General features: G+C 46.6%; 1 long non-coding RNA gene across 1 annotated transcript in view; it reads left to right on the top strand.

Moving 5' to 3' along the window:
• LOC134933184 (uncharacterized) overlaps positions 1 to 15,649 on the top strand; it is a 188,691-nt gene that overhangs the window by 3,946 nt on the left and 169,096 nt on the right. The window contains exon 2 of the long non-coding RNA XR_010179635.1: positions 1,396 to 1,557. This is a non-coding gene — a long non-coding RNA (uncharacterized LOC134933184). The remainder of the gene's footprint in view (positions 1 to 1,395; positions 1,558 to 15,649) is intronic.

Raw genomic sequence — 15,649 nt, 5'->3', positions numbered from 1 at the left:
AACAAAACAAACTTGTACATGTCCATGAGCCAGAAGAATAAAACATTGGCTACAAGCATAAATGCAGTTGAGTGTCGTGCTAATTATGACAACTATACATCTACTCACGAATATAAGAAGAATATTAATGTTATAGTATAACAAGTACATTCACATAGCAATACTGTGCCGTAGACTTCTGCGAGATCTGAGCATTCAAAAGTATTAGCGGTATTAAGCAGAGACAGCCATCATATTGAAGTCCGTTGCAAGCCGCAAAGTATTCCACCTATCCCATTTAGCAAAATATTGGGTGAGAGTACCTCTAGCTCTATACATGAAACGTTCATGACCTGCTACCTCATTCACTAGCGCTCTCCAGTGATATATGTTAGGTTAGGATGGAGCAAACCAGATGCTGGCTATTAGAACCTTAGCAAGAGCTGTGAGGCAGAGCACATATTTGTAGATAATGAGCGTGTGGGACAAAATGACAAAGAAAAGGTGTTATCCTAGAGATGTGCGCAAAAGGTGCAGCTCTAACGTATAAATTCCCCCTAAGAGTGTCACCACACCCAGCAGAACATATACAACAATTTAACGGAAGAAAATACTCGTATGAGCGCTCACTAATAAGAAAATAAATGATACATTCCTTATATATCCACACTAGTAATCCTTGGTCTCCGTCTTCTAAAAGTGGTTTTAGTGGAGGGTTTATTCAGCTCCAGTCCAATGTATGAAACAAGAGAAAAAGAAGAACAAATGTGTAGAAATATCTTGAATCTGTTTCATAACATATAGCCAACTGGACCCCCAAAGGAAAATTCGGAAGATCTGCGGCTCGTACCCCAACTCACAATCGAATGTTTAATACTGTGCACGTAGCAGTTTCTTTATCCCACGATCTTGTATAACCTCTCCCTGAAGACTCCTATCTCACAGTGGTATGACCCAAAATATATATAACAATATCAGACCACACGGGACCTCCACTAGAAATTGTGTAGAAGAGTTGCGTACCCAACTCACTTGAGAGAGGGAAGATGACAAGCCTCAAAAGGTTTCTTTGGTTTAGTCAAAACAGCGGCTTCATACGCATCTCCTTAGTCTTCTCTTAATCCTGGAATTTCTCAGTTCCCGTGAGTTATATGGAAAAAGAGTGATACACAATGTGTAGAGATGTCTTATGGCTATTAACCTAAATAGCCCTCTAAATCCCAAGGAAAGATAGCATTAATAAATAGGGCGTACCCCAACTCACAATGTGGAATTCCACTAAACGTGTGTAATGGTTTCTTTATAATAAAACCCAGTATAACCTCCACCGAAATGTATATGGGGGGTGCGTACCCAACTCACTTATGAGGAAGGGAATCCCCCACCCAATAAAGGTTTCTTTTATCTTGTTTATAGATGGTGCGTACCCTACTCACACGAACAAATAGAAATCTCCCTCCTATCTGGGTTTCTTTCGTCCATGATGTCTTATGGCAATAATTCACAAAGAGTGCAACATCCAGTGAAGAAAACCAATAAAAAATCTTTTCCAAGGAAACCAGTCCGCCGGGATAAAAAGTAAGTCTTTTATATATTCTTCTTAAAATTGAGTTACACACACCCCATAGTTGGAGTAGAAATACATGCACTTAATACATACATCATAATAATAAAAAAGGAAAAAAGATGTCTAAAAAAATTTGGGTTCCACAGAAGGAAAAATAACCACCATACACCGCAAGAGAGGAAGTCCGGACCCCCTAAAAACGTGAAAGGTAGAAACAATACCTTCAGGTCCCCAAGATGATTAAAAGATATTCCAGGTCACAATACCAGTATCTGTCGACGCGTTTCGGCTCTAATTGGAGCCTTTGTCAGGACATACTGGTGCTGTGAAAATAGCCGGTATTTAACTGGTGGATGACCAATCGCATAACACCAGGAAGTGACCTCATAATTAGGATAAAAACCTTTTAGAATAATCAAATCCTATAAAACTAATGCATAATGCAAAGATGTAATCATACATAGTCTGTTTGTATACATAAATTTCCTAATAGTTATCATAAAGAAAGCACTAAATGAAACCATCACATCATGCCCGGAAGTAAATGTACATAATCACTTCCGGTCTCGATCTCCCGTCCATACATAGGTTTAAATATAAAACTTTTACACGCTCTGATTCTGAAAATTAAGACTTGTATTTAACATAAGCCCTGATCTCAGCGGTTGGATTTACAAATGTGCTATTACACAAAGCGGAACGGCTGATGCGTTCCACCGCCGTAAGGATGCGTGTCACGCACTCCTTCCGGCCTTATCCTCGTCACTTCCGGACCTCCCGGAAGTGTGGGTCCGTGATAAACGGAACCTTGCGTATACCTATGAGAAGCACTACAAAACAACAGGAACCCATTTCATGCGTTCCACAAGGATTCATGTAGATATTCTAATCCCAGGAAGTGTAATTATAATATCAAACCTCCGCGGCCCACAATTATAATTTGATTAAACAAATATATATTGCTAAAAACAAATATAATAAACTCCTATCCCTCAGGTATGTTTATGCACAAAAGACCACATATAATCACACACTAATTCTCCCAAGCTGTTATCAGAAAGATTCCCTCTGACATCAACCCAGGGAAAAAAAATCCAACGGTAAAGTGGGTTCAGTGTGTAAAATATCCACCCATACAGCCTTCCAGAAATTATATATGTTAGGGCAGTACCATAATAAGTGCCAAAAGTCAGCATCGGGGGCAGCGCATCTGGGGAAAGTGGTTTCCGATCTCAGGCCCGCTCTACACATGGAAATAGGAGTGCGGGAAATCCGATGTAGAATATAAAATGAAATTTGCTGGTACGTGATACAAGGGGTCGAAAATTTAGTAGTGCATAATATTTGATCCCATTGGTCCTCCTCTAGTGTGCCCACATCCCGTTGCCATTAACACACAGGGGATCAAAAATAGATGCGTTCATCCGGGCATTAAGAGTAGCATATATGTATGAAATCTGGCCCCTAGTGCCCAAATGCATAATCAGGTCTTTGATCGGGGAATCAGAGATTGCAGGGGGGAGGGGCCAAACTGCGCTGTTACTGCAATCCACAATTGCAAATATCTGAAGAAGGCCGAATGTGGGACTATGGAATCCTGTTGTATTTGCTGGAAAGATTTAAAAACACCCCCCTGATATAACTGAGCAATTTCCGTAAGGCCAGTACGCACCCAGATATTGTCGTCTGATAATTGCAATAGCTCTTTAAATGTAACATTAAACCATAGAGGAGTTTCAGTGTCAATATCAGTCCATGTATAGTAGGAGTGAACAAGTCTCCACACAAGCAGGGTCTGACGTGGCAGGGGTGGGAGACGCCCCGTCGATGAGCCAGACAGGAGAAAGTGGACCAAAGAAAAGTGAGGCCCCACATGCTCGGTCAGAAACCCTGCCACCATAGGCCCTTCCCTACCCTGGGCCCAATTTGACATATGCACCAATTGAGCAGCCAGGTAGTAGATTCGCAGGTTGGACAAGCTTAGACCTCCATCAGGTTTGGCTATGACTAAGGCTCTCAATGCCACCCTAGGCTGCCTGTCCCCCCCAGACAAAGGAAGAAATTATACTATTAATTTTATCAAAACACTGTTTAGGGATATAAATGGGCGAATGTTGACCACACGCACCTTCTTGCTATCACACGTACCCACACACCGCAATATACGCACTCACTGTCACATATACCCACTCCCCGCCACACGTACCCACTCCCCGCCACACGTACCCACTCACTGCCATATATGCACCCACTGTCACATATACCCACTCCCCGACACACATACCCACTCGCCACTCACCACCACACATACCCACTCACTGCCACACATACCCACTCACCCCTACACATACCCACTCACCACCACACGTACCCACTCGCTGTCACATATACCCTCTCACCGCTCACCATCACACATTCCCACTCACTGTCACATATACCCACTCACCATCACACATACCCACTCACCATCACACATACCCGCTCACTGGCACACATACCCACTCGCAGCCACAGATACCCACTCACCGCTCACCGCCACACATACCCACTCATTGCCACACGTACCCACTCGCTGTCACATATAAACTCTCACCGCTCACCATCACACATTCCCACTCACTGTCACATATACCCACTCACCATCACACATACCCGCTCACTGTCACACATACCCACTCACTGCCACACATACCCACTCACCGCCACACATACCCACTCACCGCCAGACATACCCACTCACCACTGACTGTCACACTTACCCACTCACCGCCACACATACCCACTCGCTTCCACACATACCCACTTTCCACTCACCGCCACACATACCCACTCAATACTTACTCTCACACATACCCACTCACCACTTACCGTCACACATACCCACTCACCACCACACATACCCACTCACCACTCACTGTCACACATTCCCACTCACTGCTTACCATCACACATACCCACTCATTGCTCACTGTCACACATACTCACTCACCGCTTACTGTCACACATACCCACTCGGCACTCACCACCACACATATCCATCACCGCTCATAGTCACACACTCCTACTCACTGTAGCACATTTCCATGCACCCCTCATTGTAACACATACTCCACTCACTCCCAGAGACCCCAGGATAACCACACAGTCATACATTAGAACATGTATATTAGTATATACATTAGTATCCTCCTCCATTTCAATGCAACAAATGCCCCTCTGTCCGTCTATACTACATCCAGGTCATCTCTCCACCTCCCTCTCACCTTGAACCAGGATAATCTAGCATGGATTCACTGGGGGGAGATCATATCAAACAAATCTTATTGACTTTTTTGACTGTGTGACTAAAGTGATGGATAAAGGTGGAGCCGTGGATACAGATTATCTAGACTTTAGTAAGGCTTTTGACACTGTTCCACATCGCAGACTGCTAAATAAACTTGGAATCTTGGGATTGGATACTAGGATTATTGAATGGATAAGATCTTGGTTGCTGGATAGAAAACAGATAGTTGTAAATGGAGTGCATTCACAGGAGGATAATGTTACCAGTGGAGTACCCCAGGGATCTCTACTTGGACCAGTGCAAATGGCATTGCAAATGGCATTAAAGGGAAAGCATGCCTTTTTGCAGATGACACAACGGTATTCAACAGGGTAGACACACCAGGTGGCTGTAAAACAAATGATTGAGGATCTAGGTAGACTAGATGATTGATCAAGAAGAGTGTGGCAATTACAGTTTAATGCCAAAAAAATGCAAAATCATGCATTTGGGTCTCAAAAGTCCAAAGGCTAAATATAGTATTAATGGCACTATACTGGAAACTATAGAGGAGGAAAGGGATCTAGGAGTAACTATTTCTGGTGACTTAAAGGCAGGTAAGCAATTTAACAAAGCAATGAGGAAGGCTAGTCAGATGTTTGGCTGCCTTGGGAGGGGAATCACCAGCAGAAAGAAAGAAGTAATAATGCCATTGTATAGGTCATTGGTACGGCCTCATCGAGAATACTGTGTTCAATTCTGGAGGCCATATCTTCAAAAGGATATTAATACATTAGAGACTGTACAAAGAAGGGCAACTAAAATGGTGCATGGCCTACATCACAAAACATACCCAGAAAGACTAAAAATATTTCAATATGTATAGTTTAGAGCAGAGAAGGGAAAGGGGGTACATGATAGAATTTTTCAAATATATCAAGGGTTTTAACAAGGTTCAAGAGGGAAACATTCTTCAAATGAAGAGAAGCAATAGGACACAAGGACATGCACTGACACTGGAGGGGGGGGAGGTTCAGGGGAAAATTGAGGAAAAATTACTTCACAGAAAGGGTAGTGGTACAGGCTAAGACAGTAGAGCAATTAAAACATACAGTGGATAGACATAAGGATATCCTTACAAAGAAATAAGGATCAAATAAGGTTTGAGATAAAAATATGGTAAAAAAAGGGGCAGACTAGATGGGCCAAGTGGTTCTTATCTGCCTTCAAATTCTATGTTACTATGTAATAAGGTGGTGAGCGCTGGAAGAGAGAGCACTGGCAGGCACCATTCCTGGCAGCTGTCTAAATACTGATAGCCTGCCGGGACCATTGAAACTGGCTAGCGCAAACTGATTTTTTTTAAATGCCGTGAGTCAGCCAGGCCATTTTGGTGGGCCCTGGGACCCACCGGGCCCTGGGCGTCCGCTTTGGTGCTAAATCCGCCAGTGGTAACAATAGTGATGGAAAGATAATGTAAAAATTCTCAATTTGTGATGGGACCTCATTCAGGTTCAGTTGTTACTGCGTCCTGATGTGCAAAGTACCGATGTTCGGTACTTTGTGCATGCGCAGGACCTGTTTTGCGCATGCGTAAATGGGTCCTGTGATACAAGATGCAGTCAGGCAGCAGACTGTCAGAGAATGGCAGACTGGTGCGGTTTGGGGGCAAGGAGGGGGCAGCAATGGTCTCTGCTTGTGAAAATAGAGGCGTGTTGCCGCCATTTAGGAAGAGGGAAGTGGCCTGGGATTCTCGTAATTGGATGGAGAATTCCTGACCTTTGTGTTGAGGGACTGCGCAGCCCCACGGGTGCTGCAAGCGGCCTGTATGTGAGTCAGTGATTCAATGCTGCATCCTAGGATGCAGGTTGGATTACTACCGCAGCAGGAGGCATCTACTTACAATAGACGCCTGCTGCATTACCATACTGCGCTATCGCTGCTCAATAGCTACTCCAACCACATCTGAATCAGGTCCAATAAGCCAACACTCTAGTACTAGAGAACTTTACCAACAATAAAAACCAGGGATGGACTGGCCCATAGCCCCTCATAATACCAGGTTCCAGACTGTGCACTTAGATTATACATTGTTACTCTTATTAGAGGTCAGTTATCAGGTAGATCAGGAACATGGATGTATATCGGAGCTTGGTTCACTTGACAAAAACTACACCAAAATTTGCCTTCCTGCCATTCAGAATTAGCTGTTGGGTTAACAGATCTAATGTTTTCATGTGTGAAAATAACATATATAATATAGACTATTGTAAATGAAGTTGCAAAAATAAAAAGTACAGTGGCCTGTATTTGGCCTTTACTAGACCTAATGCAGTTCTCACTGAATTTTAGACACTAACTGGTTTATACGGAGGTCCTCTATCATATGCAGAGTGTATTCATTGTATACACAGACAAGATCACCATCATGGGCTTATTATTATACATACTGTGTGTTACATTATATTGCATTCTCAGGACTATGGTATATTTTAGTATAGTAGATTATACTGCAACATATCAGACCATGCACTGAAGTAGACATGATGGGGGTCATTCCGACCCGATCGCTCGCTGCAGTTTGTCGCAGCGCAGCGATCGGGTCGGAACTGCGCATGCGCCGGCGCTGCAGTGCGCCGGTGCATGGCAGTCGTCGGTGCCCAGCGATCGCCTCTGAGACAGAGGAGGTCGCTGGGCGGGAGGGGGGCTGAACAGCGGCGTTAAGCCGCCGTTTAGTAGGCGCGGTCCAATGCAGGCGTGGCCGGACCGTTGGGGGGGGGGGGGCGTGGCGGCTGCGTGACGTCACAGATGCAAAGGCATCGCCTCTGTGCAATGCTTTTGTATTTGTGCGGGGGAGCCGGCACTGACATGCGGGGCGGACTAGCCCTGTGCTGGGTCCCCCCCGCATGTCTGGAAACATGATCGTAGCTGTGCTGAATTTAGCACAATCGTAGCTGTGCTAAATCAACTCGGAATGGCCCCCGTTGTCTGCAAGCAATGTCTTCTCTATTGGATGGCCAAGCTTCAGAGCACACCCCTTATGTTGGCTGACCACATCCCTTTACGCCTGAGCCCATACTACTACATTCCCCAAGCAGGAATTACATGCCCAGTCTCACACTCATCAAAACACTTTGCACAAAGGGGGTCATTCTGAGTTGATCGCTCGCTAGCTAGTTTTAGCAGCCATGCAAACGCTATGACGCCACCCGCTGGGGAGTGTATTTTAGCTTAGCAGAAGTGTGAACGCATGTGCAGCCGAGCTCTGCAAAAACAAACAAACATCAAACAGCGCTAAAAAAGAGGTGTATATACTTTTTAATAAAAAATAATTTAATGAATATATAAATGTGTACAAGTACCGGCAATGATTGCACTTAGAGCCCTACATGCATAACAGTTCCAGCTTTATTAGTATAACTGATTAATAATCATGCACAGATGGTATGTTAGTCCAAGATAATAAGAAACTCCTGGCTCCTGGTGTCTTCAACACATTAGTGGTGCCATATCCGGAGGATCCAAAACAGAGGGCTTTTCAGAGGATAAATTTACCGAGTGACGGATGCCAGTACTGGACACCAAAGATGACGGCTTACGCGTTTCTCCACCTTCAGTCACGCCAGCGGCTTCTTCAGAGACGTTGGCACCACTAATGTGTTGAAGACACCAGGAGCCGGGAGTCCCCAAAACTACCCCCTGCTGGGAGCTGGGCGTTACGCAAAAGGTGATATCAAATACCGATGTGCTTTACTGTTCTAAACATCTCCGATTAAAACTCCTGTCCAAATTTCATCATCATATTAACATTGTTACCATCTTTAAACTGGACAAGAAACTATCAATTTCAGTGCACTGAAAAAGCCACCATTACAGCTGTTTTTAACTGCATGAAGTTTCTTATTATCTTGGACTAACATACCGGGGTATATTTACTAACATTCGTAATTTTCGGAAAAAGGTCAAAGTTCAATCATGAATGACATCGAAAGTGTAAAACTGCAACTTTTTGAATTTATTACGCCTAATTTACTAAGCTGTCGTATTCGGATTTTTCATTTGTTCCGATGTCGATGTCATTCGTGTTTTTTTCCCGTTTTTTTACGGCAGTGATTAGCAAAACACTGCCGACTTTATCACAATGAATCTCGGCCGGATCTGTGTGATCCGTGCTGGGGTTCATTTTTTTTTTTTTTAAATAAACACTGTAAAACTTAAAAAAAAATTGTGTGGGGTCCCTCCTCCTAAGCATAACCAGCCTCGGGCTCTTTGAGCCGATCCTGGTTGCAGAAATATGGGGGGGAAAATGACAGGGGTTCCCCCATATTTAAGCAACCAGCATCGGGCTCTGTTCCTGGTCCTGGTTCCAAAAATACGGGGGACAAAAAGAGTAGGGGTCCCCCGTATTTTTAAAACCAGCACCGGGCTCCACTAGCTGGACAGATAATGCCACAGCCGGGGGTCACTTTTATATAGTGCCCTGCGGCCGTGGCATCAAAAATCCAACTAGTCACCCCTGGCCGGGGTACCCTGGGGGAGTGGGGACCCCTTCAATCAAGGGGTCCCCCCCAGCCACCCAAGGGCCAGGGGTGAAGCCCGAGGCTGTCCCCCCCATCCAATTGGCTGCGGATGGGGGGCTGATAGCCTTTTGTGAAAATGAAAAGATATTGTTTTTAGTAGCAGTACTACAAGGCCCAGCAAGCCTCCCCCGCATGCTGGTACTTGGAGAACCACAAGTACCAGCATGCAGCGGAAAAACGGGCCCGCTGGTACCTGTAGTACTACTACTAAAAAAATACCCAAAAAAAGACAAGACACACACACCTTGAAAGTAAAGTTTTATTACATGCATCCACACAAACATACATACATACTTACCTTATGTTCACACGAGGGTCGGTCCTCTTCTCCAGTAGAATCCATGGGGTACCTGTTGAATAAATTCTACTCACCAGATCCAGGGTACCAGGCTCCTCGTAGCATCCATTTGTAATCCACGTACTTGATTAAAAAAAAAAAAACGGAGAGCCGAGCCACGCACTGAAAGGGGACCGAAAGTGACCTCACCGCTGACCACAAAGTTCCCACCATTGGTTACAATGGAGCGCATAGGCGCTACATTGTAACACTGCCGTGTGCCGCCTGTCAGACAGTACAGGAGCACACAGCCGATCAGGAGGGTGCTACAACGTGGCGCTCCCTGATTGGCTGAAGAAACCCACTTAGACATCAGTCAGAGTGGGTTTCTGGCATTCGGGGGAAAGGGGGCCCATGTGAAAACATGGGTCCCCTTTCAGTGCGTGGCTCGGCTCTCCGTTTTTTTTTTTTAATCAAGTACGTGGATTACAAATGGATGCTACGAGGAGCCTGGGACCCTGGAGCTGGTGAGTAGAATTTATTCAACAGGTACCCCTTGGATTCTACTGGAGAAGAGGACCGATCCTCGTGTGAACCAGCATGCGGGGGAGGCTTGCTGGGCCTTGTAGTACTGCTACTAAAAACAATATCTTTTCATTTTCACAAAAGGCTATCAGCCCCCCATCCGCAGCCAATTGGATGGGGGGGACAGCCTCGGGCTTCACCCCTGGCCCTTGGGTGGCTGGGGGGGGGACCCCTTGATTGAAGGGGTCCCCACTCCCCCAGGGTACCCCGGCCAGGGGTGACTAGTTGGATTTTTGATGCCACGGCCGCAGGGCACTATATAAAAGTGACCCCCGGCTGTGGCATTATCTGTCCAGCTAGTGGAGCCCGGTGCTGGTTTTAAAAATACGGGGGACCCCTACTCTTTTTGTCCCCCGTATTTTTGGAACCAGGACCAGGCGCAGAGCCCGATGCTGGTTGCTTAAATATGGGGGAACCCCTGTCAATTTTTTCACCATATTTCTGCAACCAGGATCGGCTCAAAGAGCCCGAGGCTGGTTATGCTTAGGAGGGGGGACCCCACGCAATTTTTTTAAAGAAAAAAAACACTTTCCCACCCCTTCCCACTGATATACATGCACAGATCTCATGGATCCCTGCATGCCTATACAATCACGGATTAAAAAAGCAGGTCTGTTTTTTTTTAGCACTTTTTTACGAGTTGTAATTTTTCACGGCAGTGTTTGTTTTTTTTTTGCTTTGCACTTCTTAGTAAATTACCGAGATTCATACTTAAACAGCCGCGTTTTGACCGATGGTGTATTCATTCGTATTTTTTTTGCTGGACTTCAAAAAAATTACGAATGCCCTCATCACTGCCGTGATTATTGCTTAGTAAATTACCGAGATGACACTTTGATGAAAAAACGGCATCTCGGTCAAAATCGGGACCTTAGTAAATATACCCCACCATCTGTGTATGATTATTAATCAGTTATACTAATAAAGCTGGAACTGTTATGCATGTAGGGCTCTAAGTGCAATTATTGCCGGTACTTGTACACATTTATATATTCATTTTATTATCTTTTATTAAAAAGTATATACACCTCTTTTTTAGCGCTGTTTGATGTTTGTTTTATGTCTATTTAGGGGTTGAGTATTCCCCTTTTAACAGCTGCTGTAAGATTGGTGTAATTATTGAGCATTGGCAGAAAGGTATTCATAGTCGCAATTAGCTCTAGCACCGAACTCTTGTTTTGCTCTCTGCAAAAACAGTTTGTGCAGTTTCAGAGTAGCTCTGAACCTACTCAGCGCTTGCGATCACTTCAGCCTATTCGTGTCCAGATTTGACGTCATACGCCCGCCCAGCCACGCCTGCGTTTTTTCAGACATGCCTGCGTTTTTGCAAACACTCCCTGAAAACGGTCAGTTGACACCCAGAAACGCCCCTTTTCTGTCAATCTTCTTGCGGCCGTCAGTGTGAAGAAAAACTTTGCTAGAACCTGTGCACAACCACAACGGGCTTTGTACCCGTACAATGCGCATAAATGCTGTTTTTTCACCTGATCGCTGCGCTGCGAAAATCGGCAGCGAGCGATCAACTCGGAATGACCCCCAAAGTTTTATCAATAAGAAGAAGAACATGACGAAGAGACCATGGGAAAGATATAGGAATGACCCCAACCAGGAATGTATCTAGGGGTCCAGGCGCCCCTGGCAAAGTAAGGGACTGGTGCTCGCCATATTTGAAATAGGGACATGATCTTGTGGGAAAGGGGCATGACCATACAATAATTCCCCCAATTCAAATTATGCTACACAGTAGTAACCCTTATACACATTATGCCCACACAGTAGCAGTTCCCTTTACACATTATGCCCACACAGTAATTTTTATAACACTGAGGAGCCATTAGCGGTGCCTGGCCTGGCTGAGGAGGCAATGCCACCCAGGGCCAGGTAGTATAATTAAATAGTAGTGCAAAGAAGTGCAGTGCAGCGCACTACCCAGTGGTGCAAGCAGAAAAAAAAGTGTTAGTGGTACTGTGTGCACGTTCGCACACACCAAAACATGGGCGTGGCTATGCCACATGGGGCATGACCAATGAAAATGGGGGAGTGTTACACATATGACCCCAATAGTGCAGTGCCAGATACACATATGCCCCCAACAGTGCCAGATACACATATGCCCCCACAGTGCCAGATACACATATGCCCCCACAGTGCCAGATACACACATGCCCCCACAGTGCCAGATACACATATGCCCCCACAGAGCCAGATATGCCCCCACAGTGCTAGATATGCCCCCACAGTGTCAGATACACATATGCCCCCACAGTGCCAGATACACACATGCCCCCACAGTGCTAGATATGCCCCCACAGTGCCAGATACACATATGCCCCCGCAGTGCCAGATACACACATGCCCCCACAGTGCCAGATACACATATGCCCCACAGAGCCAGATATGCCCCCACAGTGCTAGATATGCTCCCACAGTGTCAGATACACATATGCCCCACAGTGACAGATACACACATGCCCCCACAGTGCTAGATATGCCCCCACAGTGCCAGATACACCTATGACCCCATAGTGCCAGATATGCCCCCACAGTGCCAGTTACACATACTGTATGCCCCCATGTTGCCAGATATGCCTCCACATTGCTAGATACACATGCCCTTATAGTACCAAATATGCCCCCACGGTGCCAAATACACATATGCCCCCACAGTGCCAGATAAGCCCCCACAGTCATATAGTCATAGTCCCCATTCCCCTCCCAGCATATAGCCATAGTCCCCTCCTAGTAAATAGCCATAGCACCCACCTCCCTAAGCAATAGCCGTAGTCCCCCCAGCACATAGCCGTAGTCTCCACCTCTCCCAACACAGTCATATAGTAGTCCCCTCCCCCCTCCCATCACATAACAATAGTTCCCTTTCAGCATAGATAGCCATTGTCCCCCTCCCTGCACATAGCCCCTCACCTCCCAAAGCACATAACCATAGTTCCCATCCCTCTTCCCAGCACATAGCAATAGTCCGCCCTTAGCACATAGTAGTAGTCTCCCCCACTCCCAACACATACGTAGCCTCCTCACACAGCACATAGCCCTATTCCCCACCCCACAACATCCCAGCAGATAGCCGTAGTGTCTGGCAATACCTGCTGTGCCATGCTCCCTGGGATGGAGGGCGGAGGATCGCTCTGCAGGCAAGAGCTGGCGCCGGTGTCCGTCACCGCACCAAACTCTCTCATCCTCACCTCTCTTTCTCCCGCTCTCTGTTTCATCCCCACCGCTCTCTCTCGCTCTCTCTTTCTTGTCCTCAATGCTCTCTCTCTTGTCCTCACCGATTTCTCTCTCTCACATCCTCAATACCCACCCACAAGCACCCGACCTGCCTGCCTGAGGAGGAGACCATCACCCATGCAGTCCCGGATCCCGGCCCTAGCAGCAGCACAGGGCGAGATGCAGCATGAGCACCTCAGGGAGAGTGCTGCCCCAGGCCAGGGTGTGTGCAGCTGTAAACTTGCCCTGGCTCACTATCTGCCTGTTTCTCTCTCATCATCACCTCTCTCTCATTTGTCCTCATTGCCCGCTCTTGCTTGTCCTCCCTGTCCGATCTCGCTTGTCCCCCCTGCCCGCTCTTGCTTGTCCTCACCTCTCTCTCTCTCACTCTCACTTGTCCTCACCTCTGTCTCATTCTCACTTGTCTTGACCTCTCTCTCACTCTCGCTTTTCCTCACCTCACTCTCTCATCTCTCTTGTCTTCACCTCTCTCCCTCACTCTCTTTTGTCTTCACCTCTCTCTCTCTTGTCTTCACCTCTCACTGTCTCATCCTCACCTCTTTCTCTCGCTCTTGTCCTCACCTCTTTCTCTGGCTCTCTCTCTTGTACTCATCACTCTCTCTCTCTCTCTTGACCTCACCGCTCTCTCTTGTCCTTACCGCTCTCTCACTTGTCCTCATAGCTCTCTCTCTTGTCCTCTCCTCTCTCACTCTTGCTCTCTTGTCCTCACCTCTCTCTCTCACTCTCTTGTCCTCACCTCTCGCTCTCTTGTCCTCATTTCTCTTGCTCGCTCTTTCTTGACTCACCACTCTCTCTTGTCCTCACCTCTCTCACTTCCTCTTGTCCTCACATCTCGGTCTCTTTTGCTCATTTCTCTTGCTCACTCTTTCTTATCCTCACCTCTCTCACTCTCACTTGTTCTCACTTCTTGCTCTCTTGTCCACATTTCTCTTTCTCGCTCTTTCTTGTCCTCACCTCTCTCTCTCTTGTCCTCACCTCTCTCTCGCTCTCTCTTGTCCTCACCTCTCGCTCTCTTGTCCTCATTTCTCTTGCTCGCTTTTTCTTGTCCTCACCTCTCTCTCACTTTCTCTTGTCCTCACCTCTCTCTCACTCTCTCTCTCTTGTCCTGACCTCTTGCTCTCTTGTCCTCATTTCTCTCGCTCGCACTTTCTTGTCCTCACCTCTCTCTCTCTCGCTTGTCCTCACCACTCTCTTTCTCTTGTCCTTACCGCTCCCTCTCTCTCGTCCTCACCCCCCCCCTCGCACAAGCACCCGACCTGCCTGCCTGAGGAGGAGACCCATCACCCATGCAGTCCCGGATCACAGCCCCAGCAGCAGCACAGCACAGGTCCAGATGTAGCATGAGCACTGCAGGGAGAGTGCTGCCCCCAGGCCAGTGTGAGTGCAGCTGTAAACTTGCCCTGGCTCACTATCTGCCTGTCTCTCTCTCATTCTCACCTCTCTTTCACTGCCCACTCTTGCTTGTCCTCACCGCTCTCTCACTCTCTCTTGTCCTCATCGTTCTCTCTTTCTCATCCTTACCGCTCTCTCTCTTCACTATCACTATCTGCCTGTTTCTCTCTCATCCTCACCTCTCTCTCGCTTGTCCTCACCGCTCACTCTCGCTTTTCCTCACCGCTCTCTTGCTCTCTCTTGTCCTCATCGTTCTCGCTCCCTCTCTTTTGTCCTTACTGCTCTCTCTCTTGTCCTCTCCTCTATCACTCTCTCTCTCTTGTCCTCATTTCTCTCACTCGCTCTTTTGTCCTCTCCTCTATTGCTCTCTCTCTCTTGTCCTCACCTCTCTCTCTCTCTCTCTTGTCCTCAGCTTTCGTTCTCTTGTCCTCATTTTTCTTGCTCACTCTTTCTTGTTCTCACTTCTCTCTCACTCTCCCTTGTCCTCACCTCTCTCCCACTCTCTTTTCCTCACCTCTTGCTCTCTTGTCCACATTTCTATTGCTCACTCTTTCTTGTTCTCATCTCTCTCTCACTCTCTCTTATCCTCACCTCTCTCTCTCTCTCTCTTGACCTCATCGTTCTCTCTTGACCTCACCACTCTCTTTTGACCTCACCTCTCTCTCTTGTCCTTACCTCTTCTCTTGCTTGTCCTCACCTCTCTTTCTCTCGCTCTCTCTCTCTTGTCCTCAACTCTTTCTCTCTTGTCCTCACCTCTC

Source organism: Pseudophryne corroboree, chromosome 6, assembly GCF_028390025.1.
Source record: "Pseudophryne corroboree isolate aPseCor3 chromosome 6, aPseCor3.hap2, whole genome shotgun sequence".
Classification (NCBI taxonomy): Eukaryota; Metazoa; Chordata; class Amphibia; order Anura; family Myobatrachidae; genus Pseudophryne; species Pseudophryne corroboree.
Note: the sequence above shows the minus strand (reverse complement) of the source record. Positions and strands in the feature narration are given on the sequence as shown.